The sequence below is a fragment of the Papaver somniferum genome, chromosome 10 (assembly GCF_003573695.1).
Source record: "Papaver somniferum cultivar HN1 chromosome 10, ASM357369v1, whole genome shotgun sequence".
Taxonomy (NCBI): domain Eukaryota; kingdom Viridiplantae; phylum Streptophyta; class Magnoliopsida; order Ranunculales; family Papaveraceae; genus Papaver; species Papaver somniferum.
The window spans coordinates 140,003,606-140,019,407 of NC_039367.1; the positions used below are offsets into that span (position 1 = coordinate 140,003,606).

Sequence of the window (15,802 nt, forward strand, 5' to 3'; positions counted from 1 at the left end):
TAAAGAATTTCTTATCCAAAATCTTTATCATGTCTTAGATTTATTTATTTTCTTACTTGGGTGTGCTACTGGATTTCCAATAGTTACATATATATATAAAAGTTCCAATATAAAAAAAAGGGGTAAAAAGAAATACTCAATTTCCGTTTGACATTCCACATAAACTAAATTTTCGGCAATGTAGTCAAGGGATAAAAACAGACGACGGTGAGGTTACCTTGTAAACCACGTCCCTCCTCTAGAAATAGGAGATATAGAAGGGATATAGACCCCATAGTGCTTGGGCCTTATAAGTACAGATTGCGCAACCTCGATAAACTCACCGCATCTCAACCACATTTTCCTGTTCAATCTTTTTCATATCAACACAGTTGTATATCTTTATAGCACATTTTGCAGTATCTCATTTTCTCCCAACAACTACATCGAAAGCCTAAATCCCAACTAAAGAAAATTCCAACTAACCACTTGGTCAACAACTCCCGGTTACCCATATCAAGTTCCAGGCTTCCAACAACAACAAGCACTTAAAATCAAAGTAGTAGTCAAATACAGAAATGAGAATCAAAGTATCAAATCCTATCAAGTAAGTACTGGAAAACTTTACCTCTGACAAAATTAATTCAATAGACTTTACCTCTGACAACTAAATTCAATAAATCTCACCAAAATTATCCTCTTAATCTCAATCTTCTCTTCCTAAAGAAACTCCTTTGGCCTCACCAGCACAGTGTTGAGGTGAATACTAACCAGCCTCTACAACTTGTAAGTTTATCAGAATTTGCTACAACAGCACAGCTGTAGCCTTATCTGCTCAACAACCGCAACAGAACACTAATCCCCACTGTCACAAAGATGCTAACACTCTTATCACACTAAAATCCACTTTACCAGTCAATCCCCCACACCCAATTTCAGGTTCCAAATCCAAAGTTTCCCAAATTTCCACACAAACAACCATCTAATACTGGGAAATGTATTCTGAGAATGCTAATTTCCCAAAACAAAATCCATAACAAAAGACAAAGCTCTCATTCGTAACAAAAAAACTCAGAAAACTTTCTTGAAAGAATAAATAGATGATATATAGCAAATTTTTGTTTGTTTTAGACATTGTGCATATGGTATAAATGAAGTGTCATCCATAGACTCTGCAGCCTGCAGGTACATCTTCATGCCTAGAAGTAGTTCTTACAGACACATCATTTAACACAACAGACGCTGCACCAATTTTAGCCCCTACACTAATCCTATTTGCTCCAGCTCCAATCAACACCCTATCACTAATTTGCGGATGGCGACAAGTCCCACCAAATGTTACATGATGCAAAAGCAACAACCCATCACTGCAGTTTCTCCTACCACAAGTCCAGTAGCATGATCAAACAACATCCCTTTCCCACTCTTCTCCGCCGGATGTATATCTACGGAAAAAAAACATCCGCAATAATGCTAATGCTAGCGGCCGACGAGATTCAATCCATACTAAAAATCCTTTGTTATTTAACAAACAATGGGTGTAAGATACACAAGCAGGGTTACGAGGTCGGACTGCTCTTAAATCGTCAACAGTGGTATAACGTAAATCGGAACCGGTCGAGAAAGAGGTAAATAACAAATCATACAGAAGTACTGTTGATAATAAGGTTGAAGAACAGAGTTTGTTAGCTAGATGGAGCGACAATAATCTCTGAAGAGAAGAGTGTGAGAGGATTGTTGATGCTAAAGCTAAAGCAGGTTCTGATTCTGTATCACGACGTGCTTCTGCTTTGATTTGAGACCAAACCCATGTTTCATCTTCTAGTAATTCTGATGTTGCTGTTGATATTATTGCAGGATGTGGTTGCTGCGTTGGTGTTACAGGCTGGTGTTGCGGTGAAGGATAGAGAAGTTCACCAATTGTGGCGTATGTTAGCAGAGTTTGAGATGAGGATGATGATTTCAATGGATGATATGTGTGTGGTTCTTCTAGGATTCTTCATTTTCCTGTAAGTACCCTTGAAACTTCTTATTTATTGCATTTATTACACGAAATTTTTTAGGGAGGAGGAATCTTTTGGACTGGATTTAATGATCTAATCGAGGATTTTCCAATTGTGGCCCAGTTTATTTTATTTTATTTTATTTTTTTTTTTGATATGTGGCCTAATTTTAATTTACGTCCGGATTAGTCGGTAAAAAAAACTCTTGTATGTGAGGTCAGATGTTCAATTCTTCGTGTTGATTGTTTTCACACGAGTTTAATGTTTTTGGTTAAAAGTTTTGCTAGCTTTGACGTACTGAGATTGACAGATTTTTATGGGCATTTTTGAGGTGGAGAGCTATAATAATCCATCATTTTCCCTAAAGTCTTATCTCTCTGTTTGATTTTGTATTTTACAATATTTTTTTTTTTTGGAAATGGTGAGTACGTAGAATTGAACTTGTGACCTCAGGTAAAAAAGTTAATCTGTTGACCCGACTAGATTATTTTCGTTTAGTTACTCGATTGAATTTGGAAGGTTTAGTTAAATTGTTTATTTTTCTTTGGCTAGGCTACCATCAACATAAATAATTTGAGTTTTTAAATCGGTTATGAGTGTTGTTTATTTGTATACTGGTATATAAGTTAAGGTTTAATAGAAAAAAATAGTTTCTTATTTTAAATCTTAACTTGTATACTCGTATACATGTTAACGACATCTGTAATACTTATTTATAAATACAAAATCGTAAATGTGCAGGCTTTTGATATATAACCTGGCTCATACGAAAAATTTAGCTCATCTTAGTTTGTTTTGGTTTGATCTGGCTCATGAAAGTTTGATTTAGTCTAACACTTGCTATTACCAAATTTTCATGGTTAATTGGTTAGTAATAAGGTACATGTGTCCTGGGGTGTGTACCAAAATTCGTATAAAACAAATTAAAAAATACTTTGTCTTATATGGATTTTGGTACCCTCCCCATTAAGACTAACATCTTATTAACAAGGTTGCAACTTTTCATTCGTTTTCTCAAAACTCAATATTTGCACAAAGCAAATCAACTAGAATCTATTATCATGAGTCTCGATCTGTTATAAAATTTCATAATTTGTTAAAGTCTCGGGTTAATAATCTTTCAAAAGAGGAAAGAATAAATTTCATATTTCAAAAGAAAAAAAAGGTGCATGGATGCACAAGATAACAAAATTCAAAAAAAAAATAAAAGAACCTAATCTCATATCAGATCAGACTCGAAATAGGGTACCGATCTAGTTTTAAGAAAATATACTACTAAGAGATCGGAGGAATTTGAGTGTACATCTAAATTTATGGAGTCAAAGTTCAGAAAAACAAATTCCAGGGATATCGGACTTTGATGCCATATGTGTCCGGGTATAATACATTTGAGGCCATGGTCATTTTCATAGCACTCAGATGTGACAACAATTTTAGTTCCGGATAACCTACGTACGTTGTGTTTAGCGTTTACAGTCAATGAAAAGCAATCTCATCATTTCCTTTTGGTTGCCTTTGGCGAACTGGAAGAGCCTTTTTAAATGATTTATTGGATTTGGGAAAGAAAATGGTTTCAAACACAGTGATATACACGAGGATCGGCCAAGGGCAAAGTCAGGTATGGATAAATGGACAGTCGTTCTCATTTGTTAATGAGTTCGCAAAGCTTATATATATATGTTATAAATACACTTTTATTAAATTGTTTGTATTCCTTGTTTGTTTTGACGAAATCAAATTATATCCCTGATTCCACTATTGGGTCTGCTCTGCTGATTAAAACTTTTGAAAAATAAATAATGGACAGGAAAAAATTAACTCTACAATTAAATTCATAGTGCCCTAACTAGAGCTTAGAATTGACTATAGGGAGGAAAAAAAACAAAAAAACTCATTACGAAGGGACAAGCAAGCAATGAATAAAAAGACAATTTAGAGATTTCCTATAAAAATGCGGGATTGCTATACTCATCGCGGGTTGATCCCTCGGTGTGTCCCGATAGACACAGTTGTGTGGGACCTCTTCCAACCCGGTGTCTGGACAGATTTGCAGTGGATTTAAGGTGGATTTGGAAGACCCCATCCCACTGTATTTGTCGGGACAAATCGCGTGATTCAACCTGCTGTCAGTTTATTATTTTGGATAAAAATGCTCATAAATAGGTTTCAGGGTATGGTCATACGGTGGATTTGTTTGGAAATAGACCCATATCTATGCAGTATATATAACAAGAATTATAGTTTTTCAATACCTAAAGATTTTGCATATAAGTATGCGATTGGAATAGGATTATGTAGCCTGGATTTCCTAGTTTAGTTTGTACACTTTTGTGTACGAGTTTTGAGTTATTAAAATTATTGTGCGAGTTTTGAGTTTTTTTTTTTTTAATATTTATTGTATGAGCTAAACATTATGGTCATGTAAAGTTAAGACACTATCGGTGATGCACATATATAAGTTGAGTCTTTTCTTTTATCTATTTCCCAAGTTGAGAAACCAAGCAAAGTCAAATTTTTCTTGGTAAAACAGTGGTTTAACCATACAAATAAAGACTTAAATTTATGTCTTTGTTCCTTAACTATTACCGATGCTAAAAATAGGTGCTCTCCGTTTGTACATACTAGTGATGTAAACAGAGTGTAATAATGTTTTTACTTCTTTGTTGTCTGTTCAACCTACTATTTAGACGTCTGTGTGTTAGGGTTTATTATTCTCATTCTATTACTGCCTTTTCGTCTCTTCTTTTGTCTAAAAAACCACCACCCTGAAACATAGCTTGTGATGTTGATTATTATCAACAATAACTAGATGGTACTCGGGAAATGATTTTTACTCTCATATGGAATAAAGTATTAACTAAGTAAACAATAGAGGAGAAATCATTCTGTGAGTTTCTTCTTATTGTTGTGTATCATGATCATCAACATCAGAAGCCATGATTTGGGGCGGTGGTTTTTGAGACAAAGGAAGAGACGGATAGACAATAAAAGAACGAGAATAGTATAACCTTAATATATATACGTCAAACTAGTAAGTTGAATAAACAACAAAGAAATAAACATTATTACACTTTGTTTTACACACTAGTGTTTATAGAAATAGAGCATATATTTTCAGTGTTGCTTAGTTAAAGGTACCAATTTACTTAAGGGTGTAGAATACCAAGATGAAAGATGTTTTGTATATTCCTAATATATATATAAAAAATTATAGTCGAGTTCTGGTTCGGGCATAAAAAATAAGGTTTATAGTGAAGTAAGTGGTACCAAAACATCACATTATAAAACAGATGGAGTATAAACTATAGCGCAAACTTCTCTCAACCAGAATTCAACCTGCATAAGCTCCGCAATGCCAATAAGAAGTCCCCTGCATTCATCTTTGGTATTAAATTTCCAGCACTTTCTGTTATAGAATTTGGTCACGTCCATTTATTTTTAAGAAAAAAATCTTGGTTTTAGGCCCGATCATAATCAAAATAGGGTTCGGATTTAGCAACAGAAGAAAACATTAGTATGCTCATTACAGGGAGTCTGTGTATAAGTCTAAATATGTGGAGTCAAAAGCTTAAGAACAAATCCCCACGATATCTGATCCATGTGCAATGGTTAAGTCATTTTCATGAAACTTACATGTGATTCGATTTTAAATTTCTACGATTTTGCATATGGTTATTGCACTCGATATGTTTTCATAAACGACATTGACTCATGGAAAGCAATCCCTTCGTTTCCTATGGTTTTCATTTGGGATTGGGAAAACCTTTCTTTTAATAGACTGGATAAGTTTGGAAAGAAAGTTCTCATGATATGTACTAGAGTTGGCTCAGGTACGAGCAAATGCATATAATTGCTCTTATATGTTTATGGGTTCTCAAAACCAATCTATGTATATTTTCATAAAATTCATATTAAATTTAATTTTCTTGCTTATTTATTTTTTGATCCCTCTTATCTTCAATACTGATTCCAATATTAGATTAAGTATACATAACTAAATTCAGAATGTTTTAGCTAGAGGCTAGTATTTCATATGAAATCTACAAATTATAAATTGTACCCAGCATCAAGATTAGGATATATGCCGGGAAGGATCTACATGTCGACTGAGGCTGGCTTAAGCCACCCCCAAACTTAGAAAATTTTAAAATAGGTAATCGAGCTTAGCCCACTCCAATGCAGTTGAAACTGTTGTCAAGCCATGGTTGAAAACTATAAGTATGCACGAATTTGTTCCAATCCACCCCTAGTTCGAAATCGTTGTTTCGCCCCTAGATATATAGTTAGTAAATGGAAGAAAAACAACTTACTATGAGTGGGTTGAATTAAAATGCAAAATAAGAGTTTTGTGAACATATATATATAAATAGGTTTTTGGAAGCAGTTGCAAGTTACACAGATGTCCCCCTATTTACTCGGACCGACTAATATGGATACGTGCTTCATACTTTGAGAATGAATTCCTTTCTATTAACTAATTAATTTTCAATAGTTGTGAAGTTATATATGGTTCATGAGAATTAATAATATTAAGGTATCCCCTTATAAAAGGGGATTCATACTCAAAGTATGAAACTCATACCCTTACTAGTTGAATCACACTCGTCCATGCTTTGGTCTTCCCTTAAACCATACCAGCAATATTTTGGGACTCAAATGCAACAACAATCTTAAATATCTCCGACCTACATTTGTCATGTTTTTCAGCTTGCACTCAGCTACGTTTCATACATGATCTTATAATCATTGGGAATGATATTTAAATCCTTAAACACCGATCTACTTTCCTTGTATCCCAGGTGTCATCATATATAATACTCATTAACTTATTCTCTTAAAAAGATTCATCATTTTTTAGATTAGTGGTTGTAGGCGTACTGCCTGAACAAACAACTTTCAAACAACTAACATCTTGTTTGTTTGCAGCTAATTCGACATATGGATCTGAGTTAACCTCTGACTCTGGCCGAGTCAGCAGTCAGACCGTTTGTTTTGCATTTTGAGTCAGATCTGACTCGACCTATGACTCAGACATAATTCCTGACTCGGAACCGTTTGAGTCAGGCAACAAAATATCACTGACTCACGGGACCAAACCACTGACTCACGCTTTCTAAGTCGGATGAGTCAGATCTGACTCAAAACAAACATATTGAGTCAGATCCAGATGAGTCAGGTGATTTCACTCAGATCCAGACGACTCAGATGAATCAGGAGTAAACAAACATAGTGTAAGACACGAATGAATGGGCTCCTGGACTGAGAAATTGCAAGGGGTTAGGTCTTTGGGTCCCCTGCGAGAGAGTTGTTTTAATTTTGTTAAGAATGGCGGTGCGACAACAATTTTCGTTTTTAGATAATGACACCTAAAATTGAGAGGAGAATAGGATGGTGTTTCGAGATTTGAATAGCACCACCATATTATTACTCATTGAGGTGTGACCACACTTTTAGGTATCCAAGTCAAAGCTTGAAATAACAAATTTCCAAAATATTTGATTTCTCATATTGATAATGTTTGGATGAAACTTTTTGAGGTCATCTTGTTGAGGTGTTGAAGGACAATTTCTTTTTGATCTATATATGCTATGTTTGTACCCGATTTCACCTATCAATACTTAGCTCGTTTGGATATCAGAAATAAAAATATTTTGCTTTATAAAAATTGACTTTATTGCTTATGAAAGTTCTGGAATTTAATACCGAAATTAACCTCTTGTTTTTAAATTCTAAAAATCGAAAAGCTAATTTTGGAAATGTATCCAAACATCCTCTTAATAGTTATACGCGTCATGATCCATCTAAAGCAATCTCTTCATTTCTTATTGGTTTTGCTCGGGGGATGACCTTGAATTGGACAAGTCTGGAAAGAGAGTTCTCATAGATGAGCTAGGATTTTCTCATGGACGAAGTCAGGTATGGGCAAGTGGAGACAGTTGTTTTTACTTGTCAACGAGTTCTCAAAGCCTATTTTCGTATATTTTTACAAATTTTTTTTTATTAATTATTTGTCCCCACGAAATAAGTTTTTTTTTACGCCTTCTTACCTTGAATCCTAATTCCACCACTAGATTGACTCATTTAATAACCAAATTTTGTATATCATTAATTGTTTGAGCATTCAAGTGTACAAGTTATATCAATGGTAGAGTCGGGATTAATGGTAAGAGAGGGCAACAAAAGAATGTCATTATACGAAGGCAAGCAGTGAGTAATTAAACAAAAATTATCAAATTTTTTTCCTGAAAATATATATAAATAGGCTTTGAGAACCAGTTGGCAAGTGAGGGCAGATGCCTCCACTTGCTAATATATGGCTAATCCCCTGGACTACACTAGCTAGATTTTGGTCAAACAATATAAAAAGTCTTTAATATTCTTGTTGGTTTTCTCTTGGTTTTGATTGTTCTGCTGATCAATGTGCCTCTCTTAGAATCAATCAGTTGTTATATTATAACTAGATGTTTAGCCAGATGTTTCCCAATTTGCTAGAGGATACTCCCGAGAATCAAGTGTGAACACATAAATCACGAAGGCATCCGAATGCTCACAATCAATCATCATAATCTAAAGAGATTTGTGATGATGATATCCTAGTGTTGATTCCTTGGCTCAAAACCTTCGGGTTTATCATAGCCTCATCTAACAACTCCATGCGAGGCGTTTACGCACGGGATATAAGTACAAACAAAGAAAGCAAAACGTATAAGTAAAGATCCATGGGGTTAAATAAATATAAAGTGCTGAAATGTAAACAAGACCAAGGTTTACGTGGTTCAGCACTAAGGCCTACGTCCACGGGGTTTGTTGTTTTACTATATTCTTCACGGTTACACGAATAGTCGAATGACTTTTGGGTTTACATGTTTTTCTCTTCTAAAGGATTAACTTACACTTGCAAACTCTCTCTCTCCTTCCCTTCCTGATTTTTCCGATCCCCCTTCCTCCTGGTGGAGACGGGGTATTTATAAGGTTAGAATGTGGGACCCATCTCTGAAGGCCGTTGGAACCTTATCTTCTTGTGTTCTTGCTCCTATCACGCAGAGGTCTGCGTTTTCCCCTTGATCCCGCAGATGCATCCTCGCTCGTTCCACAGGTTGATCGACACATACACTGCTCAGAGTGTTTAATGTGGGTAGTTGAGAGGTCTGCTCGTGTCAGACAAGTGTCTTCTGCCCCTGTCACGTCCGTGTCAGCTAACTTTCTCTCCACCGTTGATCCTAGCTTCTCTTTTGGGGATGAGATAAAGTAACTCCTCGGGGTTTATTTGGTGTTTCGCAGCGCATCATGTTTTGATGTTTTGGCCTGCATGCTTTCCACGTATCTTTTTATATACACGTGTCTGACAGTGAGATATATGTGTACACAATTTTCCCCTTTTCTTCGGGCTTGAATGTCTAATGGGTGCCTTGAAGAAAAACCATCGTCGCATATTCTTCTCACTCCTAATAACTTCTCCTAGATACTCGGGCACGTCTTTTATTCGTGCATTAACTGCTTATGTAACGGGCACGTTTCCCATTCCTCCATTAATTTCCTTCTCTTTCTTTCGGGTATATGAAGGAGAGAAAGAAAATTGATTTCATTCTTCCTAAACATTCTCTCAGTTTTCATTCTTTGTTTTTCAGCCCTTAAATTCTCTGTCAGTCTTCATTGAACCTGTGACCTTAAATTCTCTCCACCTTAGCATTAATCACGCCCGCTTCTACTGTTGTTTCTTCCGCTGCTGTTTTTGCCGGTAAGTTTTTCTTTTCTTTGTTTCCACTGTTTTACGCTGTGTTGATTTGTAAATTCTCTGCTACTGTTGTTCCTTGTTTGTGATGAAGAACTTCTTTTAATGCTTCCATACTAGTTTGCCCCTGTTCTTCATCTTAAATCAAGGAGGCCACTGTTTTGCTTGTATTTGAGTTTTTGAGGGTGTGAATTTTATGGAATTTTGAGCATGTATAATAATTTTAAGGTTTCTGCGTTATCGTGTGTGTATTGCTATTGATGTGGTTTTTTGATTTTTGGTAATGTTTTTGAATGTGTGTAACTTGTTCTTGATTTTAATCTTTTCGCAGCCATGTCTGACCGTCCGCGGCTTCCTTATCAGACTCCTGGTTCTGGCCTATCGAGATCTCCTCCGCGTAGAGAGTCTCAAGATGATGTTCGTCGAAGTCGAGTTTCTTCTGGAGCGAAAGCCTCGTCTTCTAGGGAAGAGATTCCTCCGACAAATCCTTCTGGGTCCCGAAGAGTCTTTGATCGCGCAGTGTCTCGACCATATTAGGAGTACGCAGGCTCTGCCTCATGCTGTTGCTTTTGATGTTCCTCCTCTACGTTCGTTAGTGCCCGAGCATCATCTGCCGTCCCCTCCAACTTTTAAAGGTAAGAATACGAAGGGTGTAGTTCCGAGGGCTGAATCTTCAAAGAATCCTCCTGTGAAGAGAAAAGCTTCCGAAGCGTTCATTAGTTCATCCGGCCCCGTCGAGGAGGATGAGACTGCCCCTATGATACGCAGTGTTTCGGTTAGTAAGAAAAAAGTAACCTTCAAGCATATTGATCTCTAAATATTCAAGGAAAAGCATGAGCTTCAAGCCTTCGGGGTTCGTTTCTATGCCCCTGAGGATGATATTACTTATGAGCTCATCTCAAAGTATGAGTTCGATGAATTTCATTTGTTAACGACGGTTGGAGCGTTCGAAGCTGGTCTTATGCTGCCGTTGTACAAATCAGGTGATTCCTTCTACTATGACGTGCTTGCTAGTCGTGAAGGCTCTTCCACCAATACTCACAGCCGTTCCGTATCCCAACTATCGGGGAATTATCTCCGCGCCCTGAAGGAGTGCTATCTGCGGAGTAAGGTGGAGACGTCGATGACTTGCTACGTCCCCAATCCCGCGGAGAAGGAATGGTATACTCCTGAGAATTTCAATAACTCCTTCGGTGATTACGTCAATAGTAGGAACCGCAAGCCGTGGAGTGTCAGCCTTCGGAATCTCGCTGCTCCTCGGGGCGAGATTCGTCTGTTAAATGAGGTCAGCAATGCCAAGCTGAAGTATGTTCCTGGCACGGAGGGGTCTAGTCATCGGAAACTTTTCCCAGCGCGCGAGAGGATCAAGCGCGACCATGACTACGAGTGGCACGCCACCGTTATCGAAATAGTTGGTCCATGGGCTTACGATTGGATTCCTGGTCCCCGCGGTTGGCGGCCTACCGAGAGTAGCAAGCCACGCGAGTCTCCTCCTTCTCGTTATGGGGATTTCTGTCCCTGGCGTTTGAACTTTGCTGGTATGAATTTTCCTTATGCCCTTGACTTCGTAGAGGGAGACGAGGAGGAAGGTTCTGGTGCTGTACTTCCACCGAAGAATACCTCAACTGCTCAGGTACGCGGATTCTAGCTGCGCTTCTCCTCTTTTAGAAATTCAACTGTTCGGGAAAAATAATTCTTTTTGTGGTGTTGGTTTTCAGGTGTTGAAGAAGAAAAATATTAAGCCGAAGCAGTCTTCTACCATTGTGATGGGAGAGGCTGAGGCCCAAGAAGAAGTTACTAGTCCAGTGAACGAAGAGTTTGCTGAGGATGAGGAGATTACAGATGGGGAGGAACGTACTGGTACTTCCCCTATCAATGTCGAAGAAGAGGTCTTCGTGGGTCATGATGGTGATGAAGGGAGAAACAAAGCCGTGGTGGCTGATGACGTTGTTATTGGTGACATTTCTGTCCCTGCTGGTGATGTCGTGGATACCCTTCCCACCTCTCGAGAATTTTCTTTTGATCGGATGTACTCCACAGGGGAGTTCTTTGACGATGTCCTCGATTTTCCCGAGGACTTCTCTTTACTTTCCCCCAATGATAATTGGGATGTTCTTGGTGGTGATGGTAATGGAGACGCTACTGTTGAAGATGGTGGCGCGGAGGAGCATTCTGCGCATATAGGCGCGGAGGAGCATGCCGAAATTTGTGCTGAAGGGGCCGTGTTAGAGAAGGGGAAATCGGTCATTGATGCGCCTGCTGGTAATCCTCCACAGTCGCCGACGTCTTAGGGTGAGGACGCTATAATGGATTGGTTCAAGGAAAAGAATCTTCTATTTGTCCCTTATCCCGCCCCTGTTGTTGCTGGGGAAAAGGAATCTACTGCGTATACCCGTCGTATGATGGAGATGTCTTCCAAGGCGCGGGTGTCTGAAGCCTGGGGAAAAAATTTGAGTGTTCCCGAAGCTACCCTTGTGCCGGAGCCTCCTGCTTCCGTTGCAAATATGATGGCCATCGCTGACGGGTATCAATATGGCTTTCCGCAGCAGCGTGTCTTGGAGGTAAATTTTCGTACATACTTCTTCGTGACGATCGAATGCTTCGGTGAAATAATGTTTGTCGTCTTGATGTGTAGATGATGAGGAGTGAGCATTGTAACCACGTGCTGTATCAGTTCTTCAAAGCGAAATCTATGAAGCTCGAGGCTAAGCTTCGTCACAGAGAAAAGGAATTATCTGCGGCTGAGGTGGAAATAGAAGAGCTGAAGAAAATCCTCAAGGAGAAAGAGAAGCCGGTCTTCGTTCCGAGCTTGTTGCTGTTCGCGCTGAGTTAGGGCAAACTCGCAGCCAAATTTCAGCTTTCACAGGTTTGGTTCTTTTTCCCTCGCAGTATGTCGCCATTCCTCTATTTCTTAGTTGTTCTGTCTGAGTCTCTCCACCCTATCTCCAGTGGGTGGCGTCCCCGAGCTGATATGGCTTCGAAACGAAAGAGCTCGGCAAAAATCTCGTATTAGAGATCTTGTTGAGAAAATTAAGAATGAAGCCAAGAAATGGGATGCTCGGGCTGAGGTATGGCGCACGAGGCATGTTCAGATGGTCGACATGCAAAATCTGTACAACCATGATCGTGCTTTATTTAATGGCACAATGCTGTGGACACGTGATAGTCTGCGGGAAGCCCGTGAGCGTACTTCCTTGCTGGAGTCTAGGATTCAGCTGTTGGAAGAAGAATTACAGAAGGCTCGATCCATTCCTCTTCCAGGAGTTAAGGATAGTATGCTCTGTCTTGTCAGAGAAAGAGATGATGCCCGTGCCGAAGTCTGCGCTCTCAGCAATGCTCTTGCCGCGTCCCGTGCCGACGTACCTCGTCAGGCTGAGTCTGAGAGGAATCTTGAAGTGTGTATGTACAGACTTAGCAAAGGGGTCTCAGAGATAAATAAAGAGGTCGACCACCTTCGTCACATGGATTCGATGAAGCAGGTAGAATTAGATGCCTGTCAATTTACTCTCACCAACCTTAAACTAGACTATAAGAAATTATCCGCGGAATATGACCATCTTGATGAAGTGCGAGATGTGGTTGTTAATGAGTATGAAGAGGCTTCGGCTTGTGTCGAAGGTATAATCCTATTTCATCGAGTGTGACCGTGTTTTTATTGCGCTAAATCCGTGGTGTTGTCTTTTTCAGAGCTCGGGGGACACCTTCGCGTCACAAATGAAAAACTTGAAAAGGCTCAATCTTCCTTAGCGCAGCAGGAAGAACAAACCAATCATTTCAAGAATTGAGCGGCAACCCGCGAGGAGGCCGTTGGTGCTGCTTCTAGAGAAGTGAATCGGCTATCTTCGTTATTATCCCAAGCCCAACAACGGACAACAGTTATTAAGCACAAGGCTCGTTGTCAATTGGCTGAGGAGACGAACAAGATGCTAGAGAGGATAGAACTTGGCCTAAAGAACGAGCATGGTCTCGTGAAGAACTATCCTCGTCGTCCAGTTCCTTCTGCCTTGCCTGGCTCCTCGGGACCCTCTTCTGGTGGGAGCGTCCCTTCAAGTCTTCGGAACAATCCTGCCGATGGGGCGGCAATCTAGGTAGAGACCGCAGCATTTTTTAGAGACCGCGACATCATTATCCTTCCCTTTTTGTAATCATGTAACAAGAATATTTTTTGCCAATATCCTGTAAAAGGAATATTTTTTGATGTGTATCCTTGAATTGGCCTTTCACTTTTTGTAATCATCCTTTATGAAATGGATCCTTTTCTTGATATACCTGCAATGTTGGTTTGTTTTTATTTTAAGCATTTGTGAAAAAACAAAACAAAGTTTTTTAAGTGTTTGGGTGCGATACTGAAGGAAGGTACCTTCGTGATCGTCTTGAGACCTGTCACCCCGCTGGCGAATCCTGGGCCAGAGGATTCCCAGACGGTGGGGGCCGGGGAAACGTTCTAGGATATGGGATTAAAATATTTACACACCCATTCTGTCGACCCGTTGCCTTAAGATTGGTTGGGTATCTCTTTCTGCTGGGTGCCTTCCCCCTGGTCTTACACTTATGGACACTGATGGGGGAGCCCTGAGAGATTGTAGATTAACTACTTTCCCCAAAATTGTCGATAGATTCCGCTGACTTGATAATTTGAAAGCTTGTTTGATTGATAGGTTGAGGCCTGCAATTCCTCTTCCAGAGATAGAAACATGTGGAGCGGTCAGGCTCCCTTCTTCTTCTGGTACACTCCAAGCAGATTCAAGTCTGCGTTGCTCCTATGAGAAGTATGGTTTGAGCCACTTAGCATTCCAAGGATGCCGGAGGACCTCGCCTTTTAGATTACGAAGGTAGTAGGAACCGTTACCCGCAACTCCGTGTATTATAAAAGGTCCTTCCCACGTAGGTGCTAATTTTCCCCATTTCTTTTCTTGCTGATACCGTGGGATTTTTCTCAACACATACTGCCCCTCTACAAAATTCCGAAGCTTTACCTTTTTGTTGTACTCCCTTGCTAGTCTTCGTTGATAATTTTCCATCTTTTGTAATGCTACTTCCCTTCTTCCTTCCAAGTCGTCCAACCTTTCTAACATCATATCTGTTGTGAGGTTTTTCTCCCAAGCTTCGGTCTTCGTGGTTGGCATGAGGATTTCCGTAGGGATGACTGCTTCAGCTCCATAAGTTAGAAGAAACGGGGATTCCCCGGTGGCGGATCTTCGTGTTGTCATGTATGCCCATAACACATTGTGCAGTTGTTCGCACCATCTTCCCTTATGCTCGTCTAATTGTTTTTTGAGTATAAGGGCGAGGGTCTTGTTGGTAGCTTCCGCTTGTCCGTTGCTTTGAGGGTATATGGGGGTGGACTTGTTCTTTCTTATTTTGAAAGTATCGAAGAGCATGTCTATATTTTTCTCCTGTAATTGCTTGCCATTATCAGATACAATTTCAGCGGGTATACCGAATCTGCAAATGATGTTCTGGAATATGAAAGTAAACACATCCGCGTATCTGATCCTGGCCAAGGCCTTAGCCTCCACCCATTTACTGAAGTAGTCCGTGGATACTATCAAAAATCGTCTTTTCCCTGATCCTTCGATGAAAGGCCCGACGATGTCTACGCCCCATTTTGCAAATGGCAACGGGCTATCGACGGAGTTTAACATTGTCGCCGGCGCGTGGATCTTTTTTGCGAAGCGCTGACATTCTTCACATCGTCGGGACATCCTCGCGGCATCCTGTATCATTGTCGGCCAGTAATATCCTTGCGTTTTTGCTTTGTCAGCTAGTGATCTCATGCCGCTATGATTCCCCGCGTCACCATAATGGATATCATTTAGAATTCGATGCCCCTCTTTCCGGGACAAGCAACGTAGTAATGGTCCAAGGAAGGATTTCTTGTACAGGACCCCGTCCCGAAGATCATATCTTCCCACTTTGGAGAGTATCTTCCTAGCTTGTTTCTGATCCGCAGGTAAGCTTCCTTTTTCGAGAAAGGCATGGATCGTCACTCTCCAGTCATCTTCGTTGCTGAAGTCTTCGTCTTGATTTTCTCTTGACAGGATATCCTCTTCGTCAAAGTCATTATGGATGTCTTCTCCTACCTGGT

General features: G+C 39.7%; 1 pseudogene; it reads right to left on the reverse strand.

Annotated features, from left to right (window-relative positions):
• Positions 1-802: 802 nt before the first annotated feature.
• Positions 803-15,802, reverse strand: part of LOC113316334 — a 58,931-nt pseudogene continuing 43,931 nt past the window's right edge.